This window comes from Brienomyrus brachyistius, chromosome 2 (genome assembly GCF_023856365.1).
Source record: "Brienomyrus brachyistius isolate T26 chromosome 2, BBRACH_0.4, whole genome shotgun sequence".
NCBI classification, from domain to species: Eukaryota; Metazoa; Chordata; class Actinopteri; order Osteoglossiformes; family Mormyridae; genus Brienomyrus; species Brienomyrus brachyistius.
The window spans coordinates 4,345,297-4,367,094 of record NC_064534.1 but is presented as its reverse complement, the minus strand read 5'-3'; the positions used below and the strand labels follow the sequence as shown (position 1 = coordinate 4,367,094).

The following is a 21,798-nucleotide window of genomic DNA, read 5'->3' as shown; positions in this document are numbered from 1 at the left end:
TGTCACGAGTGCTCTTGGCAGTATCTGTCTACTTCAAGTGCTGACTGCACCCTGGGAGTACTTCAGTGTCAATCGGCAGAGAGCATACTTCGTCTTGTAAGGTGCTTCCTGGAATTCAATCCTGGCTCACTGCAACTGCGAATTAGAGTAAGAAGTCAAGGAAGATGAAGAACTCAATTAAGGTCAACAATCCTTACTCGAGGGTTCAATGGTCAAATTTCTAAAGCTGATAACTGTTTGATGGGTACTAACCAGCATCATTTCAACACCTTCGTCTGCAGTGTCCATGATTTCATAGTGTTGCCTCTGCTATTAGTAAAGTACTATTAGTGAATGCTTTTCATATACAGTTAGGTAGTTTGATTCTGGATGACAATTTGCCATTTCTGATTTTGGGAGGATGAGGTTGGCAATAATCGATTGTCTTCCTTATCGTGTGGTCATCCACGACATGCCTAGGACAGACAGCTTCATCTGTGTATGAATTACCGACCCATCACTTCTGGCCATTTTGGCTCGCTACTTCTGCTGTACTTTTAGTCTAACACTACTGTCTGATAAGTAAAGCGTGCTCTGGTGCACTACATGTGACGAGATGGCCGAGTGGTTAAGGCGATGGACTGCTAATCCATTGTGCTCTGCACGCGTGGGTTCGAATCCCATTCTCGTCGAGCTTCATACCTTTAGCTTGTTTGCTTGGTGTTTCTCCAATGTCACGAGTGCTCTTGGCAGTATCTGTCTACTTCAAGTGCTGACTGCACCCTGGGAGTACTTCAGTGTCAATCGGCAGAGAGCATACTTCGTCTTGTAAGGTGCTTCCTGGAATTCAATCCTGGCTCACTGCAACTGCGAATTAGAGTAAGAAGTCAAGGAAGATGAAGAACTCAATTAAGGTCAACAATCCTTACTTGAGGGTTCAATGGTCAAATTTCTAAAGCTGATAACTGTTTGATGGGTACTAACCAGCATCATTTCAACACCTTCGTCTGCAGTGTCCATGATTTCATAGTGTTGCCTCTGCTATTAGTAAAGTACTATTAGTGAATGCTTTTCATGTACAGTTAGGTAGTTTGATTCTGGATGACAATTTGCCATTTCTGATTTTGGGAGGATGAGGTTGGCAATAATCGATTGTCTTCCTTATCGTGTGGTCATCCACGACATGCCTAGGACAGACAGCTTCATCTGTGTATGAATTACCGACCCATCACTTCTGGCCATTTTGGCTCGCTACTTCTGCTGTACTTTTAGTCTAACACTACTGTCTGATAAGTAAAGCGTGCTCTGGTGCACTACATGTGACGAGATGGCCGAGTGGTTAAGGCGATGGACTGCTAATCCATTGTGCTCTGCACGCGTGGGTTCGAATCCCATTCTCGTCGAGCTTCATACCTTTAGCTTGTTTGCTTGGTGTTTCTCCAATGTCACGAGTGCTCTTGGCAGTATCTGTCTACTTCAAGTGCTGACTGCACCCTGGGAGTACTTCAGTGTCAATCGGCAGAGAGCATACTTCGTCTTGTAAGGTGCTTCCTGGAATTCAATCCTGGCTCACTGCAACTGCGAATTAGAGTAAGAAGTCAAGGAAGATGAAGAACTCAATTAAGGTCAACAATCCTTACTCGAGGGTTCAATGGTCAAATTTCTAAAGCTGATAACTGTTTGATGGGTACTAACCAGCATCATTTCAACACCTTCGTCTGCAGTGTCCATGATTTCATAGTGTTGCCTCTGCTATTAGTAAAGTACTATTAGTGAATGCTTTTCATATACAGTTAGGTAGTTTGATTCTGGATGACAATTTGCCATTTCTGATTTTGGGAGGATGAGGTTGGCAATAATCGATTGTCTTCCTTATCGTGTGGTCATCCACGACATGCCTAGGACAGACAGCTTCATCTGTGTATGAATTACCGACCCATCACTTCTGGCCATTTTGGCTCGCTACTTCTGCTGTACTTTTAGTCTAACACTACTGTCTGATAAGTAAAGCGTGCTCTGGTGCACTACATGTGACGAGATGGCCGAGTGGTTAAGGCGATGGACTGCTAATCCATTGTGCTCTGCACGCGTGGGTTCGAATCCCATTCTCGTCGAGCTTCATACCTTTAGCTTGTTTGCTTGGTGTTTCTCCAATGTCACGAGTGCTCTTGGCAGTATCTGTCTACTTCAAGTGCTGACTGCACCCTGGGAGTACTTCAGTGTCAATCGGCAGAGAGCATACTTCGTCTTGTAAGGTGCTTCCTGGAATTCAATCCTGGCTCACTGCAACTGCGAATTAGAGTAAGAAGTCAAGGAAGATGAAGAACTCAATTAAGGTCAACAATCCTTACTCGAGGGTTCAATGGTCAAATTTCTAAAGCTGATAACTGTTTGATGGGTACTAACCAGCATCATTTCAACACCTTCGTCTGCAGTGTCCATGATTTCATAGTGTTGCCTCTGCTATTAGTAAAGTACTATTAGTGAATGCTTTTCATATACAGTTAGGTAGTTTGATTCTGGATGACAATTTGCCATTTCTGATTTTGGGAGGATGAGGTTGGCAATAATCGATTGTCTTCCTTATCGTGTGGTCATCCACGACATGCCTAGGACAGACAGCTTCATCTGTGTATGAATTACCGACCCATCACTTCTGGCCATTTTGGCTCGCTACTTCTGCTGTACTTTTAGTCTAACACTACTGTCTGATAAGTAAAGCGTGCTCTGGTGCACTACATGTGACGAGATGGCCGAGTGGTTAAGGCGATGGACTGCTAATCCATTGTGCTCTGCACGCGTGGGTTCAAATCCCAATCTCGTCGAGCTTCATACCTTTAGCTTGTTTGCTTGGTGTTTCTCCAATGTCACGAGTGCTCTTGGCAGTATCTGTCTACTTCAAGTGCTGACTGCACCCTGGGAGTACTTCAGTGTCAATCGGCAGAGAGCATACTTCGTCTTGTAAGGTGCTTCCTGGAATTCAATCCTGGCTCACTGCAACTGCGAATTAGAGTAAGAAGTCAAGGAAGATGAAGAACTCAATTAAGGTCAACAATCCTTACTCGAGGGTTCAATGGTCAAATTTCTAAAGCTGATAACTGTTTGATGGGTACTATCCAGCATCATTTCAACACCTTCGTCTGCAGTGTCCATGATTTCATAGTGTTGCCTCTGCTATTAGTAAAGTACTATTAGTGAATGCTTTTCATGTACAGTTAGGTAGTTTGATTCTGGATGACAATTTGCCATTTCTGATTTTGGGAGGATGAGGTTGGCAATAATCGATTGTCTTCCTTATCGTGTGGTCATCCACGACATGCCTAGGACAGACAGCTTCATCTGTGTATGAATTACCGACCCATCACTTCTGGCCATTTTGGCTCGCTACTTCTGCTGTACTTTTAGTCTAACACTACTGTGTGATAAGTAAAGCGTGCTCTGGTGCACTACATGTGACGAGATGGCCGAGTGGTTAAGGCGATGGACTGCTAATCCATTGTGCTCTGCACGCGTGGGTTCGAATCCCATTCTCGTCGAGCTTCATACCTTTAGCTTGTTTGCTTGGTGTTTCTCCAATGTCACGAGTGCTCTTGGCAGTATCTGTCTACTTCAAGTGCTGACTGCACCCTGGGAGTACTTCAGTGTCAATCGGCAGAGAGCATACTTCGTCTTGTAAGGTGCTTCCTGGAATTCAATCCTGGCTCACTGCAACTGCGAATTAGAGTAAGAAGTCAAGGAAGATGAAGAACTCAATTAAGGTCAACAATCCTTACTCGAGGGTTCAATGGTCAAATTTCTAAAGCTGATAACTGTTTGATGGGTACTATCCAGCATCATTTCAACACCTTCGTCTGCAGTGTCCATGATTTCATAGTGTTGCCTCTGCTATTAGTAAAGTACTATTAGTGAATGCTTTTCATGTACAGTTAGGTAGTTTGATTCTGGATGACAATTTGCCATTTCTGATTTTGGGAGGATGAGGTTGGCAATAATCGATTGTCTTCCTTATCGTGTGGTCATCCACGACATGCCTAGGACAGACAGCTTCATCTGTGTATGAATTACCGACCCATCACTTCTGGCCATTTTGGCTCGCTACTTCTGCTGTACTTTTAGTCTAACACTACTGTCTGATAAGTAAAGCGTGCTCTGGTGCACTACATGTGACGAGATGGCCGAGTGGTTAAGGCGATGGACTGCTAATCCATTGTGCTCTGCACGCGTGGGTTCGAATCCCATTCTCGTCGAGCTTCATACCTTTAGCTTGTTTGCTTGGTGTTTCTCCAATGTCACGAGTGCTCTTGGCAGTATCTGTCTACTTCAAGTGCTGACTGCACCCTGGGAGTACTTCAGTGTCAATCGGCAGAGAGCATACTTCGTCTTGTAAGGTGCTTCCTGGAATTCAATCCTGGCTCACTGCAACTGCGAATTAGAGTAAGAAGTCAAGGAAGATGAAGAACTTAATTAAGGTCAACAATCCTTACTCGAGGGTTCAATGGTCAAATTTCTAAAGCTGATAACTGTTTGATGGGTACTAACCAGCATCATTTCAACACCTTCGTCTGCAGTGTCCATGATTTCATAGTGTTGCCTCTGCTATTAGTAAAGTACTATTAGTGAATGCTTTTCATGTACAGTTAGGTAGTTTGATTCTGGATGACAATTTGCCATTTCTGATTTTGGGAGGATGAGGTTGGCAATAATCGATTGTCTTCCTTATCGTGTGGTCATCCACGACATGCCTAGGACAGACAGCTTCATCTGTGTATGAATTACCGACCCATCACTTCTGGCCATTTTGGCTCGCTACTTCTGCTGTACTTTTAGTCTAACACTACTGTCTGATAAGTAAAGCGTGCTCTGGTGCACTACATGTGACGAGATGGCCGAGTGGTTAAGGCGATGGTTTGCTAATCCATTGTGCTCTGCACGCGTGGGTTCGAATCCCATTCTCGTCGAGCTTCATACCTTTAGCTTGTTTGCTTGGTGTTTCTCCAATGTCACGAGTGCTCTTGGCAGTATCTGTCTACTTCAAGTGCTGACTGCACCCTGGGAGTACTTCAGTGTCAATCGGCAGAGAGCATACTTCGTCTTGTAAGGTGCTTCCTGGAATTCAATCCTGGCTCACTGCAACTGCGAATTAGAGTAAGAAGTCAAGGAAGATGAAGAACTCAATTAAGGTCAACAATCCTTACTCGAGGGTTCAATGGTCAAATTTCTAAAGCTGATAACTGTTTGATGGGTACTAACCAGCATCATTTCAACACCTTCGTCTGCAGTGTCCATGATTTCATAGTGTTGCCTCTGCTATTAGTAAAGTACTATTAGTGAATGCTTTTCATATACAGTTAGGTAGTTTGATTCTGGATGACAATTTGCCATTTCTGATTTTGGGAGGATGAGGTTGGCAATAATCGATTGTCTTCCTTATCGTGTGGTCATCCACGACATGCCTAGGACAGACAGCTTCATCTGTGTATGAATTACCGACCCATCACTTCTGGCCATTTTGGCTCGCTACTTCTGCTGTACTTTTAGTCTAACACTACTGTGTGATAAGTAAAGCGTGCTCTGGTGCACTACATGTGACGAGATGGCCGAGTGGTTAAGGCGATGGACTGCTAATCCATTGTGCTCTGCACGCGTGGGTTCGAATCCCATTCTCGTCGAGCTTCATACCTTTAGCTTGTTTGCTTGGTGTTTCTCCAATGTCACGAGTGCTCTTGGCAGTATCTGTCTACTTCAAGTGCTGACTGCACCCTGGGAGTACTTCAGTGTCAATCGGCAGAGAGCATACTTCGTCTTGTAAGGTGCTTCCTGGAATTCAATCCTGGCTCACTGCAACTGCGAATTAGAGTAAGAAGTCAAGGAAGATGAAGAACTCAATTAAGGTCAACAATCCTTACTCGAGGGTTCAATGGTCAAATTTCTAAAGCTGATAACTGTTTGATGGGTACTAACCAGCATCATTTCAACACCTTCGTCTGCAGTGTCCATGATTTCATAGTGTTGCCTCTGCTATTAGTAAAGTACTATTAGTGAATGCTTTTCATGTACAGTTAGGTAGTTTGATTCTGGATGACAATTTGCCATTTCTGATTTTGGGAGGATGAGGTTGGCAATAATCGATTGTCTTCCTTATCGTGTGGTCATCCACGACATGCCTAGGACAGACAGCTTCATCTGTGTATGAATTACCGACCCATCACTTCTGGCCATTTTGGCTCGCTACTTCTGCTGTACTTTTAGTCTAACACTACTGTCTGATAAGTAAAGCGTGCTCTGGTGCACTACATGTGACGAGATGGCCGAGTGGTTAAGGCGATGGACTGCTAATCCATTGTGCTTTGCACGCATGGGTTCGAATCCCATTCTCGTCGAGCTTCATACCTTTAGCTTGTTTGCTTGGTGTTTCTCCAATGTCACGAGTGCTCTTGGCAGTATCTGTCTACTTCAAGTGCTGACTGCACCCTGGGAGTACTTCAGTGTCAATCGGCAGAGAGCATACTTCGTCTTGTAAGGTGCTTCCTGGAATTCAATCCTGGCTCACTGCAACTGCGAATTAGAGTAAGAAGTCAAGGAAGATGAAGAACTCAATTAAGGTCAACAATCCTTACTTGAGGGTTCAATGGTCAAATTTCTAAAGCTGATAACTGTTTGATGGGTACTAACCAGCATCATTTCAACACCTTCGTCTGCAGTGTCCATGAATTCATAGTGTTGCCTCTGCTATTAGTAAAGTACTATTAGTGAATGCTTTTCATGTACAGTTAGGTAGTTTGATTCTGGATGACAATTTGCCATTTCTGATTTTGGGAGGATGAGGTTGGCAATAATCGATTGTCTTCCTTATCGTGTGGTCATCCACGACATGCCTAGGACAGACAGCTTCATCTGTGTATGAATTACCGACCCATCACTTCTGGCCATTTTGGCTCGCTACTTCTGCTGTACTTTTAGTCTAACACTACTGTCTGATAAGTAAAGCGTGCTCTGGTGCACTACATGTGACGAGATGGCCGAGTGGTTAAGGCGATGGACTGCTAATCCATTGTGCTCTGCACGCGTGGGTTCGAATCCCATTCTCGTCGAGCTTCATACCTTTAGCTTGTTTGCTTGGTGTTTCTCCAATGTCACGAGTGCTCTTGGCAGTATCTGTCTACTTCAAGTGCTGACTGCACCCTGGGAGTACTTCAGTGTCAATCGGCAGAGAGCATACTTCGTCTTGTAAGGTGCTTCCTGGAATTCAATCCTGGCTCACTGCAACTGCGAATTAGAGTAAGAAGTCAAGGAAGATGAAGAACTCAATTAAGGTCAACAATCCTTACTCGAGGGTTCAATGGTCAAATTTCTAAAGCTGATAACTGTTTGATGGGTACTATCCAGCATCATTTCAACACCTTCGTCTGCAGTGTCCATGATTTCATAGTGTTACCTCTGCTATTAGTAAAGTACTATTAGTGAATGCTTTTCATATACAGTTAGGTAGTTTGATTCTGGATGACAATTTGCCATTTCTGATTTTGGGAGGATGAGGTTGGCAATAATCGATTGTCTTCCTTATCGTGTGGTCATCCACGACATGCCTAGGACAGACAGCTTCATCTGTGTATGAATTACCGACCCATCACTTCTGGCCATTTTGGCTCGCTACTTCTGCTGTACTTTTAGTCTAACACTACTGTCTGATAAGTAAAGCGTGCTCTGGTGCACTACATGTGACGAGATGGCCGAGTGGTTAAGGCGATGGACTGCTAATCCATTGTGCTCTGCACGCGTGGGTTCGAATCCCATTCTCGTCGAGCTTCGTACCTTTAGCTTGTTTGCTTGGTGTTTCTCCAATGTCACGAGTGCTCTTGGCAGTATCTGTCTACTTCAAGTGCTGACTGCACCCTGGGAGTACTTCAGTGTCAATCGGCAGAGAGCATACTTCGTCTTGTAAGGTGCTTCCTGGAATTCAATCCTGGCTCACTGCAACTGCGAATTAGAGTAAGAAGTCAAGGAAGATGAAGAACTCAATTAAGGTCAACAATCCTTACTCGAGGGTTCAATGGTCAAATTTCTAAAGCTGATAACTGTTTGATGGGTACTAACCAGCATCATTTCAACACCTTCGTCTGCAGTGTCCATGATTTCATAGTGTTGCCTCTGCTATTAGTAAAGTACTATTAGTGAATGCTTTTCATGTACAGTTAGGTAGTTTGATTCTGGATGACAATTTGCCATTTCTGATTTTGGGAGGATGAGGTTGGCAATAATCGATTGTCTTCCTTATCGTGTGGTCATCCACGACATGCCTAGGACAGACAGCTTCATCTGTGTATGAATTACCGACCCATCACTTCTGGCCATTTTGGCTCGCTACTTCTGCTGTACTTTTAGTCTAACACTACTGTCTGATAAGTAAAGCGTGCTCTGGTGCACTACATGTGACGAGATGGCCGAGTGGTTAAGGCGATGGACTGCTAATCCATTGTGCTCTGCACGCGTGGGTTCGAATCCCATTCTCGTCGAGCTTCATACCTTTAGCTTGTTTGCTTGGTGTTTCTCCAATGTCACGAGTGCTCTTGGCAGTATCTGTCTACTTCAAGTGCTGACTGCACCCTGGGAGTACTTCAGTGTCAATCGGCAGAGAGCATACTTCGTCTTGTAAGGTGCTTCCTGGAATTCAATCCTGGCTCACTGCAACTGCGAATTAGAGTAAGAAGTCAAGGAAGATGAAGAACTCAATTAAGGTCAACAATCCTTACTCGAGGGTTCAATGGTCAAATTTCTAAAGCTGATAACTGTTTGATGGGTACTAACCAGCATCATTTCAACACCTTCGTCTGCAGTGTCCATGATTTCATAGTGTTGCCTCTGCTATTAGTAAAGTACTATTAGTGAATGCTTTTCATGTACAGTTAGGTAGTTTGATTCTGGATGACAATTTGCCATTTCTGATTTTGGGAGGATGAGGTTGGCAATAATCGATTGTCTTCCTTATCGTGTGGTCATCCACGACATGCCTAGGACAGACAGCTTCATCTGTGTATGAATTACCGACCCATCACTTCTGGCCATTTTGGCTCGCTACTTCTGCTGTACTTTTAGTCTAACACTACTGTCTGATAAGTAAAGCGTGCTCTGGTGCACTACATGTGACGAGATGGCCGAGTGGTTAAGGCGATGGACTGCTAATCCATTGTGCTCTGCACGCGTGGGTTCGAATCCCATTCTCGTCGAGCTTCATACCTTTAGCTTGTTTGCTTGGTGTTTCTCCAATGTCACGAGTGCTCTTGGCAGTATCTGTCTACTTCAAGTGCTGACTGCACCCTGGGAGTACTTCAGTGTCAATCGGCAGAGAGCATACTTCGTCTTGTAAGGTGCTTCCTGGAATTCAATCCTGGCTCACTGCAACTGCGAATTAGAGTAAGAAGTCAAGGAAGATGAAGAACTCAATTAAGGTCAACAATCCTTACTCGAGGGTTCAATGGTCAAATTTCTAAAGCTGATAACTGTTTGATGGGTACTAACCAGCATCATTTCAACACCTTCGTCTGCAGTGTCCATGATTTCATAGTGTTGCCTCTGCTATTAGTAAAGTACTATTAGTGAATGCTTTTCATATACAGTTAGGTAGTTTGATTCTGGATGACAATTTGCCATTTATGATTTTGGGAGGATGAGGTTGGCAATAATCGATTGTCTTCCTTATCGTGTGGTCATCCACGACATGCCTAGGACAGACAGCTTCATCTGTGTATGAATTACCGACCCATCACTTCTGGCCATTTTGGCTCGCTACTTCTGCTGTACTTTTAGTCTAACACTACTGTCTGATAAGTAAAGCGTGCTCTGGTGCACTACATGTGACGAGATGGCCGAGTGGTTAAGGCGATGAACTGCTAATCCATTGTGCTCTGCACGCGTGGGTTCGAATCCCATTCTCGTCGAGCTTCATACCTTTAGCTTGTTTGCTTGGTGTTTCTCCAATGTCACGAGTGCTCTTGGCAGTATCTGTCTACTTCAAGTGCTGACTGCACCCTGGGAGTACTTCAGTGTCAATCGGCAGAGAGCATACTTCGTCTTGTAAGGTGCTTCCTGGAATTCAATCCTGGCTCACTGCAACTGCGAATTAGAGTAAGAAGTCAAGGAAGATGAAGAACTCAATTAAGGTCAACAATCCTTACTCGAGGGTTCAATGGTCAAATTTCTAAAGCTGATAACTGTTTGATGGGTACTAACCAGCATCATTTCAACACCTTCGTCTGCAGTGTCCATGATTTCATAGTGTTGCCTCTGCTATTAGTAAAGTACTATTAGTGAATGCTTTTCATGTACAGTTAGGTAGTTTGATTCTGGATGACAATTTGCCATTTCTGATTTTGGGAGGATGAGGTTGGCAATAATCGATTGTCTTCCTTATCGTGTGGTCATCCACGACATGCCTAGGACAGACAGCTTCATCTGTGTATGAATTACCGACCCATCACTTCTGGCCATTTTGGCTCGCTACTTCTGCTGTACTTTTAGTCTAACACTACTGTCTGATAAGTAAAGCGTGCTCTGGTGCACTACATGTGACGAGATGGCCGAGTGGTTAAGGCGATGGACTGCTAATCCATTGTGCTCTGCACGCGTGGGTTCGAATCCCATTCTCGTCGAGCTTCATACCTTTAGCTTGTTTGCTTGGTGTTTCTCCAATGTCACGAGTGCTCTTGGCAGTATCTGTCTACTTCAAGTGCTGACTGCACCCTGGGAGTACTTCAGTGTCAATCGGCAGAGAGCATACTTCGTCTTGTAAGGTGCTTCCTGGAATTCAATCCTGGCTCACTGCAACTGCGAATTAGAGTAAGAAGTCAAGGAAGATGAAGAACTCAATTAAGGTCAACAATCCTTACTCGAGGGTTCAATGGTCAAATTTCTAAAGCTGATAACTGTTTGATGGGTACTAACCAGCATCATTTCAACACCTTCGTCTGCAGTGTCCATGATTTCATAGTGTTGCCTCTGCTATTAGTAAAGTACTATTAGTGAATGCTTTTCATGTACAGTTAGGTAGTTTGATTCTGGATGACAATTTGCCATTTCTGATTTTGGGAGGATGAGGTTGGCAATAATCGATTGTCTTCCTTATCGTGTGGTCATCCACGACATGCCTAGGACAGACAGCTTCATCTGTGTATGAATTACCGACCCATCACTTCTGGCCATTTTGGCTCGCTACTTCTGCTGTACTTTTAGTCTAACACTACTGTCTGATAAGTAAAGCGTGCTCTGGTGCACTACATGTGACGAGATGGCCGAGTGGTTAAGGCGATGGACTGCTAATCCATTGTGCTCTGCACGCGTGGGTTCGAATCCCATTCTCGTCGAGCTTCATACCTTTAGCTTGTTTGCTTGGTGTTTCTCCAATGTCACGAGTGCTCTTGGCAGTATCTGTCTACTTCAAGTGCTGACTGCACCCTGGGAGTACTTCAGTGTCAATCGGCAGAGAGCATACTTCGTCTTGTAAGGTGCTTCCTGGAATTCAATCCTGGCTCACTGCAACTGCGAATTAGAGTAAGAAGTCAAGGAAGATGAAGAACTCAATTAAGGTCAACAATCCTTACTCGAGGGTTCAATGGTCAAATTTCTAAAGCTGATAACTGTTTGATGGGTACTAACCAGCATCATTTCAACACCTTCGTCTGCAGTGTCCATGATTTCATAGTGTTGCCTCTGCTATTAGTAAAGTACTATTAGTGAATGCTTTTCATATACAGTTAGGTAGTTTGATTCTGGATGACAATTTGCCATTTCTGATTTTGGGAGGATGAGGTTGGCAATAATCGATTGTCTTCCTTATCGTGTGGTCATCCACGACATGCCTAGGACAGACAGCTTCATCTGTGTATGAATTACCGACCCATCACTTCTGGCCATTTTGGCTCGCTACTTCTGCTGTACTTTTAGTCTAACACTACTGTCTGATAAGTAAAGCGTGCTCTGGTGCACTACATGTGACGAGATGGCCGAGTGGTTAAGGCGATGGACTGCTAATCCATTGTGCTCTGCACGCGTGGGTTCGAATCCCATTCTCGTCGAGCTTCATACCTTTAGCTTGTTTGCTTGGTGTTTCTCCAATGTCACGAGTGCTCTTGGCAGTATCTGTCTACTTCAAGTGCTGACTGCACCCTGGGAGTACTTCAGTGTCAATCGGCAGAGAGCATACTTCGTCTTGTAAGGTGCTTCCTGGAATTCAATCCTGGCTCACTGCAACTGCGAATTAGAGTAAGAAGTCAAGGAAGATGAAGAACTCAATTAAGGTCAACAATCCTTACTCGAGGGTTCAATGGTCAAATTTCTAAAGCTGATAACTGTTTGATGGGTACTAACCAGCATCATTTCAACACCTTCGTCTGCAGTGTCCATGATTTCATAGTGTTGCCTCTGCTATTAGTAAAGTACTATTAGTGAATGCTTTTCATGTACAGTTAGGTAGTTTGATTCTGGATGACAATTTGCCATTTCTGATTTTGGGAGGATGAGGTTGGCAATAATCGATTGTCTTCCTTATCGTGTGGTCATCCACGACATGCCTAGGACAGACAGCTTCATCTGTGTATGAATTACATACCCATCACTTCTGGCCATTTTGGCTCGCTACTTCTGCTGTACTTTTAGTCTAACACTACTGTCTGATAAGTAAAGCGTGCTCTGGTGCACTACATGTGACGAGATGGCCGAGTGGTTAAGGCGATGGACTGCTAATCCATTGTGCTCTGCACGCGTGGGTTCGAATCCCATTCTCGTCGAGCTTCATACCTTTAGCTTGTTTGCTTGGTGTTTCTCCAATGTCACGAGTGCTCTTGGCAGTATCTGTCTACTTCAAGTGCTGACTGCACCCTGGGAGTACTTCAGTGTCAATCGGCAGAGAGCATACTTCGTCTTGTAAGGTGCTTCCTGGAATTCAATCCTGGCTCACTGCAACTGCGAATTAGAGTAAGAAGTCAAGGAAGATGAAGAACTCAATTAAGGTCAACAATCCTTACTCGAGGGTTCAATGGTCAAATTTCTAAAGCTGATAACTGTTTGATGGGTACTAACCAGCATCATTTCAACACCTTCGTCTGCAGTGTCCATGATTTCATAGTGTTGCCTCTGCTATTAGTAAAGTACTATTAGTGAATGCTTTTCATGTACAGTTAGGTAGTTTGATTCTGGATGACAATTTGCCATTTCTGATTTTGGGAGGATGAGGTTGGCAATAATCGATTGTCTTCCTTATCGTGTGGTCATCCACGACATGCCTAGGACAGACAGCTTCATCTGTGTATGAATTACCGACCCATCACTTCTGGCCATTTTGGCTCGCTACTTCTGCTGTACTTTTAGTCTAACACTACTGTCTGATAAGTAAAGCGTGCTCTGGTGCACTACATGTGACGAGATGGCCGAGTGGTTAAGGCGATGGACTGCTAATCCATTGTGCTCTGCACGCGTGGGTTCGAATCCCATTCTCGTCGAGCTTCATACCTTTAGCTTGTTTGCTTGGTGTTTCTCCAATGTCACGAGTGCTCTTGGCAGTATCTGTCTACTTCAAGTGCTGACTGCACCCTGGGAGTACTTCAGTGTCAATCGGCAGAGAGCATACTTCGTCTTGTAAGGTGCTTCCTGGAATTCAATCCTGGCTCACTGCAACTGCGAATTAGAGTAAGAAGTCAAGGAAGATGAAGAACTCAATTAAGGTCAACAATCCTTACTCGAGGGTTCAATGGTCAAATTTCTAAAGCTGATAACTGTTTGATGGGTACTAACCAGCATCATTTCAACACCTTCGTCTGCAGTGTCCATGATTTCATAGTGTTGCCTCTGCTATTAGTAAAGTACTATTAGTGAATGCTTTTCATGTACAGTTAGGTAGTTTGATTCTGGATGACAATTTGCCATTTCTGATTTTGGGAGGATGAGGTTGGCAATAATCGATTGTCTTCCTTATCGTGTGGTCATCCACGACATGCCTAGGACAGACAGCTTCATCTGTGTATGAATTACCGACCCATCACTTCTGGCCATTTTGGCTCGCTACTTCTGCTGTACTTTTAGTCTAACACTACTGTCTGATAAGTAAAGCGTGCTCTGGTGCACTACATGTGACGAGATGGCCGAGTGGTTAAGGCGATGGACTGCTAATCCATTGTGCTCTGCACGCGTGGGTTCGAATCCCATTCTCGTCGAGCTTCATACCTTTAGCTTGTTTGCTTGGTGTTTCTCCAATGTCACGAGTGCTCTTGGCAGTATCTGTCTACTTCAAGTGCTGACTGCACCCTGGGAGTACTTCAGTGTCAATCGGCAGAGAGCATACTTCGTCTTGTAAGGTGCTTCCTGGAATTCAATCCTGGCTCACTGCAACTGCGAATTAGAGTAAGAAGTCAAGGAAGATGAAGAACTCAATTAAGGTCAACAATCCTTACTCGAGGGTTCAATGGTCAAATTTCTAAAGCTGATAACTGTTTGATGGGTACTAACCAGCATCATTTCAACACCTTCGTCTGCAGTGTCCATGATTTCATAGTGTTGCCTCTGCTATTAGTAAAGTACTATTAGTGAATGCTGTTCATGTACAGTTAGGTAGTTTGATTCTGGATGACAATTTGCCATTTCTGATTTTGGGAGGATGAGGTTGGCAATAATCGATTGTCTTCCTTATCGTGTGGTCATCCACGACATGCCTAGGACAGACAGCTTCATCTGTGTATGAATTACCGACCCATCACTTCTGGCCATTTTGGCTCGCTACTTCTGCTGTACTTTTAGTCTAACACTACTGTCTGATAAGTAAAGCGTGCTCTGGTGCACTACATGTGACGAGATGGCCGAGTGGTTAAGGCGATGGACTGCTAATCCATTGTGCTCTGCACGCGTGGGTTCGAATCCCATTCTCGTCGAGCTTCATACCTTTAGCTTGTTTGCTTGGTGTTTCTCCAATGTCACGAGTGCTCTTGGCAGTATCTGTCTACTTCAAGTGCTGACTGCACCCTGGGAGTACTTCAGTGTCAATCGGCAGAGAGCATACTTCGTCTTGTAAGGTGCTTCCTGGAATTCAATCCTGGCTCACTGCAACTGCGAATTAGAGTAAGAAGTCAAGGAAGATGAAGAACTCAATTAAGGTCAACAATCCTTACTCGAGGGTTCAATGGTCAAATTTCTAAAGCTGATAACTGTTTGATGGGTACTAACCAGCATCATTTCAACACCTTCGTCTGCAGTGTCCATGATTTCATAGTGTTGCCTCTGCTATTAGTAAAGTACTATTAGTGAATGCTGTTCATGTACAGTTAGGTAGTTTGATTCTGGATGACAATTTGCCATTTCTGATTTTGGGAGGATGAGGTTGGCAATAATCGATTGTCTTCCTTATCGTGTGGTCATCCACGACATGCCTAGGACAGACAGCTTCATCTGTGTATGAATTACCGACCCATCACTTCTGGCCATTTTGGCTCGCTACTTCTGCTGTACTTTTAGTCTAACACTACTGTCTGATAAGTAAAGCGTGCTCTGGTGCACTACATGTGACGAGATGGCCGAGTGGTTAAGGCGATGGACTGCTAATCCATTGTGCTCTGCACGCGTGGGTTCGAATCCCATTCTCGTCGAGCTTCATACCTTTAGCTTGTTTGCTTGGTGTTTCTCCAATGTCACGAGTGCTCTTGGCAGTATCTGTCTACTTCAAGTGCTGACTGCACCCTGGGAGTACTTCAGTGTCAATCGGCAGAGAGCATACTTCGTCTTGTAAGGTGCTTCCTGGAATTCAATCCTGGCTCACTGCAACTGCGAATTAGAGTAAGAAGTCAAGGAAGATGAAGAACTCAATTAAGGTCAACAATCCTTACTCGAGGGTTCAATGGTCAAATTTCTAAAGCTGATAACTGTTTGATGGGTACTAACCAGCATCATTTCAACACCTTCGTCTGCAGTGTCCATGATTTCATAGTGTTGCCTCTGCTATTAGTAAAGTACTATTAGTGAATGCTTTTCATGTACAGTTAGGTAGTTTGATTCTGGATGACAATTTGCCATTTCTGATTTTGGGAGGATGAGGTTGGCAATAATCGATTGTCTTCCTTATCGTGTGGTCATCCACGACATGCCTAGGACAGACAGCTTCATCTGTGTATGAATTACCGACCCATCACTTCTGGCCATTTTGGCTCGCTACTTCTGCTGTACTTTTAGTCTAACACTACTGTCTGATAAGTAAAGCGTGCTCTGGTGCACTACATGTGACGAGATGGCCGAGTGGTTAAGGCGATGGACTGCTAATCCATTGTGCTCTGCACGCGTGGGTTCGAATCCCATTCTCGTCGAGCTTCATACCTTTAGCTTGTTTGCTTGGTGTTTCTCCAATGTCACGAGTGCTCTTGGCAGTATCTGTCTACTTCAAGTGCTGACTGCACCCTGGGAGTACTTCAGTGTCAATCGGCAGAGAGCATACTTCGTCTTGTAAGGTGCTTCCTGGAATTCAATCCTGGCTCACTGCAACTGCGAATTAGAGTAAGAAGTCAAGGAAGATGAAGAACTCAATTAAGGTCAACAATCCTTACTCGAGGGTTCAATGGTCAAATTTCTAAAGCTGATAACTGTTTGATGGGTACTAACCAGCATCATTTCAACACCTTCGTCTGCAGTGTCCATGATTTCATAGTGTTGCCTCTGCTATTAGTAAAGTACTATTAGTGAATGCTTTTCATGTACAGTTAGGTAGTTTGATTCTGGATGACAATTTGCCATTTCTGATTTTGGGAGGATGAGGTTGGCAATAATCGATTGTCTTCCTTATCGTGTGGTCATCCACGACATGCCTAGGACAGACAGCTTCATCTGTGTATGAATTACCGACCCATCACTTCTGGCCATTTTGGCTCGCTACTTCTGCTGTACTTTTAGTCTAACACTACTGTCTGATAAGTAAAGCGTGCTCTGGTGCACTACATGTGACGAGATGGCCGAGTGGTTAAGGCGATGGACTGCTAATCCATTGTGCTCTGCACGCGTGGGTTCGAATCCCATTCTCGTCGAGCTTCATACCTTTAGCTTGTTTGCTTGGTGTTTCTCCAATGTCACGAGTGCTCTTGGCAGTATCTGTCTACTTCAAGTGCTGACTGCACCCTGGGAGTACTTCAGTGTCAATCGGCAGAGAGCATACTTCGTCTTGTAAGGTGCTTCCTGGAATTCAATCCTGGCTCACTGCAACTGCGAATTAGAGTAAGAAGTCAAGGAAGATGAAGAACTCAATTAAGGTCAACAATCCTTACTCGAGGGTTCAATGGTCAAATTTCTAAAGCTGATAACTGTTTGATGGGTACTAACCAGCATCATTTCAACACCTTCGTCTGCAGTGTCCATGATTTCATAGTGTTGCCTCTGCTATTAGTAAAGTACTATTAGTGAATGCTGTTCATGTACAGTTAGGTAGTTTGATTCTGGATGACAATTTCCCATTTCTGATTTTGGGAGGATGAGGTTGGCAATAATCGATTGTCTTCCTTATCGTGTGGTCATCCACGACATGCCTAGGACAGACAGCTTCATCTGTGTATGAATTACCGACCCATCACTTCTGGCCATTTTGGCTCGCTACTTCTGCTGTACTTTTAGTCTAACACTACTGTCTGATAAGTAAAGCGTGCTCTGGTGCACTACATGTGACGAGATGGCCGAGTGGTTAAGGCGATGGACTGCTAATCCATTGTGCTCTGCACGCGTGGGTTCGAATCCCATTCTCGTCGAGCTTCATACCTTTAGCTTGTTTGCTTGGTGTTTCTCCAATGTCACGAGTGCTCTTGGCAGTATCTGTCTACTTCAAGTGCTGACTGCACCCTGGGAGTACTTCAGTGTCAATCGGCAGAGAGCATACTTCGTCTTGTAAGGTGCTTCCTGGAATTCAATCCTGGCTCACTGCAACTGCGAATTAGAGTAAGAAGTCAAGGAAGATGAAGAACTCAATTAAGGTCAACAATCCTTACTCGAGGGTTCAATGGTCAAATTTCTAAAGCTGATAACTGTTTGATGGGTACTAACCAGCATCATTTCAACACCTTCGTCTGCAGTGTCCATGATTTCATAGTGTTGCCTCTGCTATTAGTAAAGTACTATTAGTGAATGCTTTTCATGTACAGTTAGGTAGTTTGATTCTGGATGACAATTTGCCATTTCTGATTTTGGGAGGATGAGGTTGGCAATAATCGATTGTCTTCCTTATCGTGTGGTCATCCACGACATGCCTAGGACAGACAGCTTCATCTGTGTATGAATTACCGACCCATCACTTCTGGCCATTTTGGCTCGCTACTTCTGCTGTACTTTTAGTCTAACACTACTGTCTGATAAGTAAAGCGTGCTCTGGTGCACTACATGTGACGAGATGGCCGAGTGGTTAAGGCGATGGACTGCTAATCCATTGTGCTCTGCACGCGTGGGTTCGAATCCCATTCTCGTCGAGCTTCATACCTTTAGCTTGTTTGCTTGGTGTTTCTCCAATGTCACGAGTGCTCTTGGCAGTATCTGTCTACTTCAAGTGCTGACTGCACCCTGGGAGTACTTCAGTGTCAATCGGCAGAGAGCATACTTCGTCTTGTAAGGTGCTTCCTGGAATTCAATCCTGGCTCACTGCAACTGCGAATTAGAGTAAGAAGTCAAGGAAGATGAAGAACTCAATTAAGGTCAACAATCCTTACTCGAGGGTTCAATGGTCAAATTTCTAAAGCTGATAACTGTTTGATGGGTACTAACCAGCATCATTTCAACACCTTCGTCTGCAGTGTCCATGATTTCATAGTGTTGCCTCTGCTATTAGTAAAGTACTATTAGTGAATGCTTTTCATGTACAGTTAGGTAGTTTGATTCTGGATGACAATTTGCCATTTCTGATTTTGGGAGGATGAGGTTGGCAATAATCGATTGTCTTCCTTATCGTGTGGTCATCCACGACATGCCTAGGACAGACAGCTTCATCTGTGTATGAATTACCGACCCATCACTTCTGGCCATTTTGGCTCGCTACTTCTGCTGTACTTTTAGTCTAACACTACTGTCTGATAAGTAAAGCGTGCTCTGGTGCACTACATGTGACGAGATGGCCGAGTGGTTAAGGCGATGGACTGCTAATCCATTGTGCTCTGCACGCGTGGGTTCGAATCCCATTCTCGTCGAGCTTCATACCTTTAGCTTGTTTGCTTGGTGTTTCTCCAATGTCACGAGTGCTCTTGGCAGTATCTGTCTACTTCAAGTGCTGACTGCACCCTGGGAGTACTTCAGTGTCAATCGGCAGAGAGCATACTTCGTCTTGTAAGGTGCTTCCTGGAATTCAATCCTGGCTCACTGCAACTGCGAATTAGAGTAAGAAGTCAAGGAAGATGAAGAACTCAATTAAGGTCAACAATCCTTACTCGAGGGTTCAATGGTCAAATTTCTAAAGCTGATAACTGTTTGATGGGTACTAACCAGCATCATTTCAACACCTTCGTCTGCAGTGTCCATGATTTCATAGTGTTGCCTCTGCTATTAGTAAAGTACTATTAGTGAATGCTTTTCATGTACAGTTAGGTAGTTTGATTCTGGATGACAATTTGCCATTTCTGATTTTGGGAGGATGAGGTTGGCAATAATCGATTGTCTTCCTTATCGTGTGGTCATCCACGACATGCCTAGGACAGACAGCTTCATCTGTGTATGAATTACCGACCCATCACTTCTGGCCATTTTGGCTCGCTACTTCTGCTGTACTTTTAGTCTAACACTACTGTCTGATAAGTAAAGCGTGCTCTGGTGCACTACATGTGACGAGATGGCCGAGTGGTTAAGGCGATGGACTGCTAATCCATTGTGCTCTGCACGCGTGGGTTCGAATCCCATTCTCGTCGAGCTTCATACCTTTAGCTTGTTTGCTTGGTGTTTCTCCAATGTCACGAGTGCTCTTGGCAGTATCTGTCTACTTCAAGTGCTGACTGCACCCTGGGAGTACTTCAGTGTCAATCGGCAGAGAGCATACTTCGTCTTGTAAGGTGCTTCCTGGAATTCAATCCTGGCTCACTGCAACTGCGAATTAGAGTAAGAAGTCAAGGAAGATGAGGAACTCAATTAAGGTCAACAATCCTTACTCGAGGGTTCAATGGTCAAATTTCTAAAGCTGATAACTGTTTGATGGGTACTAACCAGCATCATTTCAACACCTTCGTCTGCAGTGTCCATGATTTCATAGTGTTGCCTCTGCTATTAGTAAAGTACTATTAGTGAATGCTTTTCATGTACAGTTAGGTAGTTTGATTCTGGATGACAATTTGCCATTTCTGATTTTGGGAGGATGAGGTTGGCAATAATCGATTGTCTTCCTTATCGTGTGGTCATCCACGACATGCCTAGGACAGACAGCTTCATCTGTGTATGAATTACCGACCCATCACTTCTGGCCATTTTGGCTCGCTACTTCTGCTGTACTTTTAGTCTAACACTACTGTCTGATAAGTAAAGCGTGCTCTGGTGCACTACATGTGACGAGATGGCCGAGTGGTTAAGGCGATGGACTGCTAATCCATTGTGCTCTGCACGCGTGGGTTCGAATCCCATTCTCGTCGAGCTTCATACCTTTAGCTTGTTTGCTTGGTGTTTCTCCAATGTCACGAGTGCTCTTGGCAGTATCTGTCTACTTCAAGTGCTGACTGCACCCTGGGAGTACTTCAGTGTCAATCGGCAGAGAGCATACTTCGTCTTGTAAGGTGCTTCCTGGAATTCAATCCTGGCTCACTGCAACTGCGAATTAGAGTAAGAAGTCAAGGAAGATGAAGAACTCAATTAAGGTCAACAATCCTTACTCGAGGGTTCAATGGTCAAATTTCTAAAGCTGATAACTGTTTGATGGGTACTAACCAGCATCATTTCAACACCTTCGTCTGCAGTGTCCATGATTTCATAGTGTTGCCTCTGCTATTAGTAAAGTACTATTAGTGAATGCTTTTCATGTACAGTTAGGTAGTTTGATTCTGGATGACAATTTGCCATTTCTGATTTTGGGAGGATGAGGTTGGCAATAATCGATTGTCTTCCTTATCGTGTGGTCATCCACGACATGCCTAGGACAGACAGCTTCATCTGTGTATGAATTACCGACCCATCACTTCTGGCCATTTTGGCTCGCTACTTCTGCTGTACTTTTAGTCTAACACTACTGTCTGATAAGTAAAGCGTGCTCTGGTGCACTACATGTGACGAGATGGCCGAGTGGTTAAGGCGATGGACTGCTAATCCATTGTGCTCTGCACGCGTGGGTTCGAATCCCATTCTCGTCGAGCTTCATACCTTTAGCTTGTTTGCTTGGTGTTTCTCCAATGTCACGAGTGCTCTTGGCAGTATCTGTCTACTTCAAGTGCTGACTGCACCCTGGGAGTACTTCAGTGTCAATCGGCAGAGAGCATACTTCGTCTTGTAAGGTGCTTCCTGGAATTCAATCCTGGCTCACTGCAACTGCGAATTAGAGTAAGAAGTCAAGGAAGATGAAGAACTCAATTAAGGTCAACAATCCTTACTCGAGGGTTCAATGGTCAAATTTCTAAAGCTGATAACTGTTTGATGGGTACTAACCAGCATCATTTCAACACCTTCGTCTGCAGTGTCCATGATTTCATAGTGTTGCCTCTGCTATTAGTAAAGTACTATTAGTGAATGCTTTTCATGTACAGTTAGGTAGTTTGATTCTGGATGACAATTTGCCATTTCTGATTTTGGGAGGATGAGGTTGGCAATAATCGATTGTCTTCCTTATCGTGTGGTCATCCACGACATGCCTAGGACAGACAG

General features: G+C 44.2%; 30 non-coding genes across 30 annotated transcripts; all 30 read left to right on the top strand.

Moving 5' to 3' along the window:
- Window positions 1-589: 589 nt before the first annotated feature.
- trnas-gcu (transfer RNA serine (anticodon GCU)) lies at window positions 590-671 on the top strand. Its single transcript has one exon. It is a non-coding gene; the product is annotated as a tRNA-Ser (tRNA).
- A 629-nt stretch (window positions 672-1,300) lies between these two features.
- Window positions 1,301-1,382, top strand: trnas-gcu (transfer RNA serine (anticodon GCU)). Its single transcript has one exon. It is a non-coding gene; the product is annotated as a tRNA-Ser (tRNA).
- A 629-nt stretch (window positions 1,383-2,011) lies between these two features.
- On the top strand, window positions 2,012-2,093 carry trnas-gcu (transfer RNA serine (anticodon GCU)). The gene has a single exon. It is a non-coding gene; the product is annotated as a tRNA-Ser (tRNA).
- A 629-nt stretch (window positions 2,094-2,722) lies between these two features.
- trnas-gcu (transfer RNA serine (anticodon GCU)) lies at window positions 2,723-2,804 on the top strand. Its single transcript has one exon. It is a non-coding gene; the product is annotated as a tRNA-Ser (tRNA).
- Window positions 2,805-3,433: 629 nt separating this feature from the next.
- Window positions 3,434-3,515, top strand: trnas-gcu (transfer RNA serine (anticodon GCU)). The gene has a single exon. It is a non-coding gene; the product is annotated as a tRNA-Ser (tRNA).
- Window positions 3,516-4,144: 629 nt separating this feature from the next.
- trnas-gcu (transfer RNA serine (anticodon GCU)) lies at window positions 4,145-4,226 on the top strand. Its single transcript has one exon. It is a non-coding gene; the product is annotated as a tRNA-Ser (tRNA).
- Window positions 4,227-4,855: 629 nt separating this feature from the next.
- On the top strand, window positions 4,856-4,937 carry trnas-gcu (transfer RNA serine (anticodon GCU)). The gene has a single exon. It is a non-coding gene; the product is annotated as a tRNA-Ser (tRNA).
- Window positions 4,938-5,566: 629 nt separating this feature from the next.
- trnas-gcu (transfer RNA serine (anticodon GCU)) lies at window positions 5,567-5,648 on the top strand. The gene has a single exon. It is a non-coding gene; the product is annotated as a tRNA-Ser (tRNA).
- A 629-nt stretch (window positions 5,649-6,277) lies between these two features.
- Window positions 6,278-6,359, top strand: trnas-gcu (transfer RNA serine (anticodon GCU)). Its single transcript has one exon. It is a non-coding gene; the product is annotated as a tRNA-Ser (tRNA).
- A 629-nt stretch (window positions 6,360-6,988) lies between these two features.
- trnas-gcu (transfer RNA serine (anticodon GCU)) lies at window positions 6,989-7,070 on the top strand. The gene has a single exon. It is a non-coding gene; the product is annotated as a tRNA-Ser (tRNA).
- Window positions 7,071-7,699: 629 nt separating this feature from the next.
- Window positions 7,700-7,781, top strand: trnas-gcu (transfer RNA serine (anticodon GCU)). The gene has a single exon. It is a non-coding gene; the product is annotated as a tRNA-Ser (tRNA).
- A 629-nt stretch (window positions 7,782-8,410) lies between these two features.
- On the top strand, window positions 8,411-8,492 carry trnas-gcu (transfer RNA serine (anticodon GCU)). The gene has a single exon. It is a non-coding gene; the product is annotated as a tRNA-Ser (tRNA).
- Window positions 8,493-9,121: 629 nt separating this feature from the next.
- Window positions 9,122-9,203, top strand: trnas-gcu (transfer RNA serine (anticodon GCU)). The gene has a single exon. It is a non-coding gene; the product is annotated as a tRNA-Ser (tRNA).
- Window positions 9,204-9,832: 629 nt separating this feature from the next.
- trnas-gcu (transfer RNA serine (anticodon GCU)) lies at window positions 9,833-9,914 on the top strand. Its single transcript has one exon. It is a non-coding gene; the product is annotated as a tRNA-Ser (tRNA).
- A 629-nt stretch (window positions 9,915-10,543) lies between these two features.
- trnas-gcu (transfer RNA serine (anticodon GCU)) lies at window positions 10,544-10,625 on the top strand. Its single transcript has one exon. It is a non-coding gene; the product is annotated as a tRNA-Ser (tRNA).
- A 629-nt stretch (window positions 10,626-11,254) lies between these two features.
- Window positions 11,255-11,336, top strand: trnas-gcu (transfer RNA serine (anticodon GCU)). The gene has a single exon. It is a non-coding gene; the product is annotated as a tRNA-Ser (tRNA).
- A 629-nt stretch (window positions 11,337-11,965) lies between these two features.
- Window positions 11,966-12,047, top strand: trnas-gcu (transfer RNA serine (anticodon GCU)). Its single transcript has one exon. It is a non-coding gene; the product is annotated as a tRNA-Ser (tRNA).
- A 629-nt stretch (window positions 12,048-12,676) lies between these two features.
- trnas-gcu (transfer RNA serine (anticodon GCU)) lies at window positions 12,677-12,758 on the top strand. Its single transcript has one exon. It is a non-coding gene; the product is annotated as a tRNA-Ser (tRNA).
- A 629-nt stretch (window positions 12,759-13,387) lies between these two features.
- Window positions 13,388-13,469, top strand: trnas-gcu (transfer RNA serine (anticodon GCU)). Its single transcript has one exon. It is a non-coding gene; the product is annotated as a tRNA-Ser (tRNA).
- A 629-nt stretch (window positions 13,470-14,098) lies between these two features.
- On the top strand, window positions 14,099-14,180 carry trnas-gcu (transfer RNA serine (anticodon GCU)). The gene has a single exon. It is a non-coding gene; the product is annotated as a tRNA-Ser (tRNA).
- A 629-nt stretch (window positions 14,181-14,809) lies between these two features.
- trnas-gcu (transfer RNA serine (anticodon GCU)) lies at window positions 14,810-14,891 on the top strand. The gene has a single exon. It is a non-coding gene; the product is annotated as a tRNA-Ser (tRNA).
- A 629-nt stretch (window positions 14,892-15,520) lies between these two features.
- On the top strand, window positions 15,521-15,602 carry trnas-gcu (transfer RNA serine (anticodon GCU)). The gene has a single exon. It is a non-coding gene; the product is annotated as a tRNA-Ser (tRNA).
- A 629-nt stretch (window positions 15,603-16,231) lies between these two features.
- Window positions 16,232-16,313, top strand: trnas-gcu (transfer RNA serine (anticodon GCU)). Its single transcript has one exon. It is a non-coding gene; the product is annotated as a tRNA-Ser (tRNA).
- Window positions 16,314-16,942: 629 nt separating this feature from the next.
- trnas-gcu (transfer RNA serine (anticodon GCU)) lies at window positions 16,943-17,024 on the top strand. Its single transcript has one exon. It is a non-coding gene; the product is annotated as a tRNA-Ser (tRNA).
- Window positions 17,025-17,653: 629 nt separating this feature from the next.
- trnas-gcu (transfer RNA serine (anticodon GCU)) lies at window positions 17,654-17,735 on the top strand. Its single transcript has one exon. It is a non-coding gene; the product is annotated as a tRNA-Ser (tRNA).
- A 629-nt stretch (window positions 17,736-18,364) lies between these two features.
- On the top strand, window positions 18,365-18,446 carry trnas-gcu (transfer RNA serine (anticodon GCU)). Its single transcript has one exon. It is a non-coding gene; the product is annotated as a tRNA-Ser (tRNA).
- A 629-nt stretch (window positions 18,447-19,075) lies between these two features.
- trnas-gcu (transfer RNA serine (anticodon GCU)) lies at window positions 19,076-19,157 on the top strand. The gene has a single exon. It is a non-coding gene; the product is annotated as a tRNA-Ser (tRNA).
- A 629-nt stretch (window positions 19,158-19,786) lies between these two features.
- Window positions 19,787-19,868, top strand: trnas-gcu (transfer RNA serine (anticodon GCU)). The gene has a single exon. It is a non-coding gene; the product is annotated as a tRNA-Ser (tRNA).
- Window positions 19,869-20,497: 629 nt separating this feature from the next.
- Window positions 20,498-20,579, top strand: trnas-gcu (transfer RNA serine (anticodon GCU)). The gene has a single exon. It is a non-coding gene; the product is annotated as a tRNA-Ser (tRNA).
- Window positions 20,580-21,208: 629 nt separating this feature from the next.
- Window positions 21,209-21,290, top strand: trnas-gcu (transfer RNA serine (anticodon GCU)). The gene has a single exon. It is a non-coding gene; the product is annotated as a tRNA-Ser (tRNA).
- Window positions 21,291-21,798: the final 508 nt, after the last annotated feature.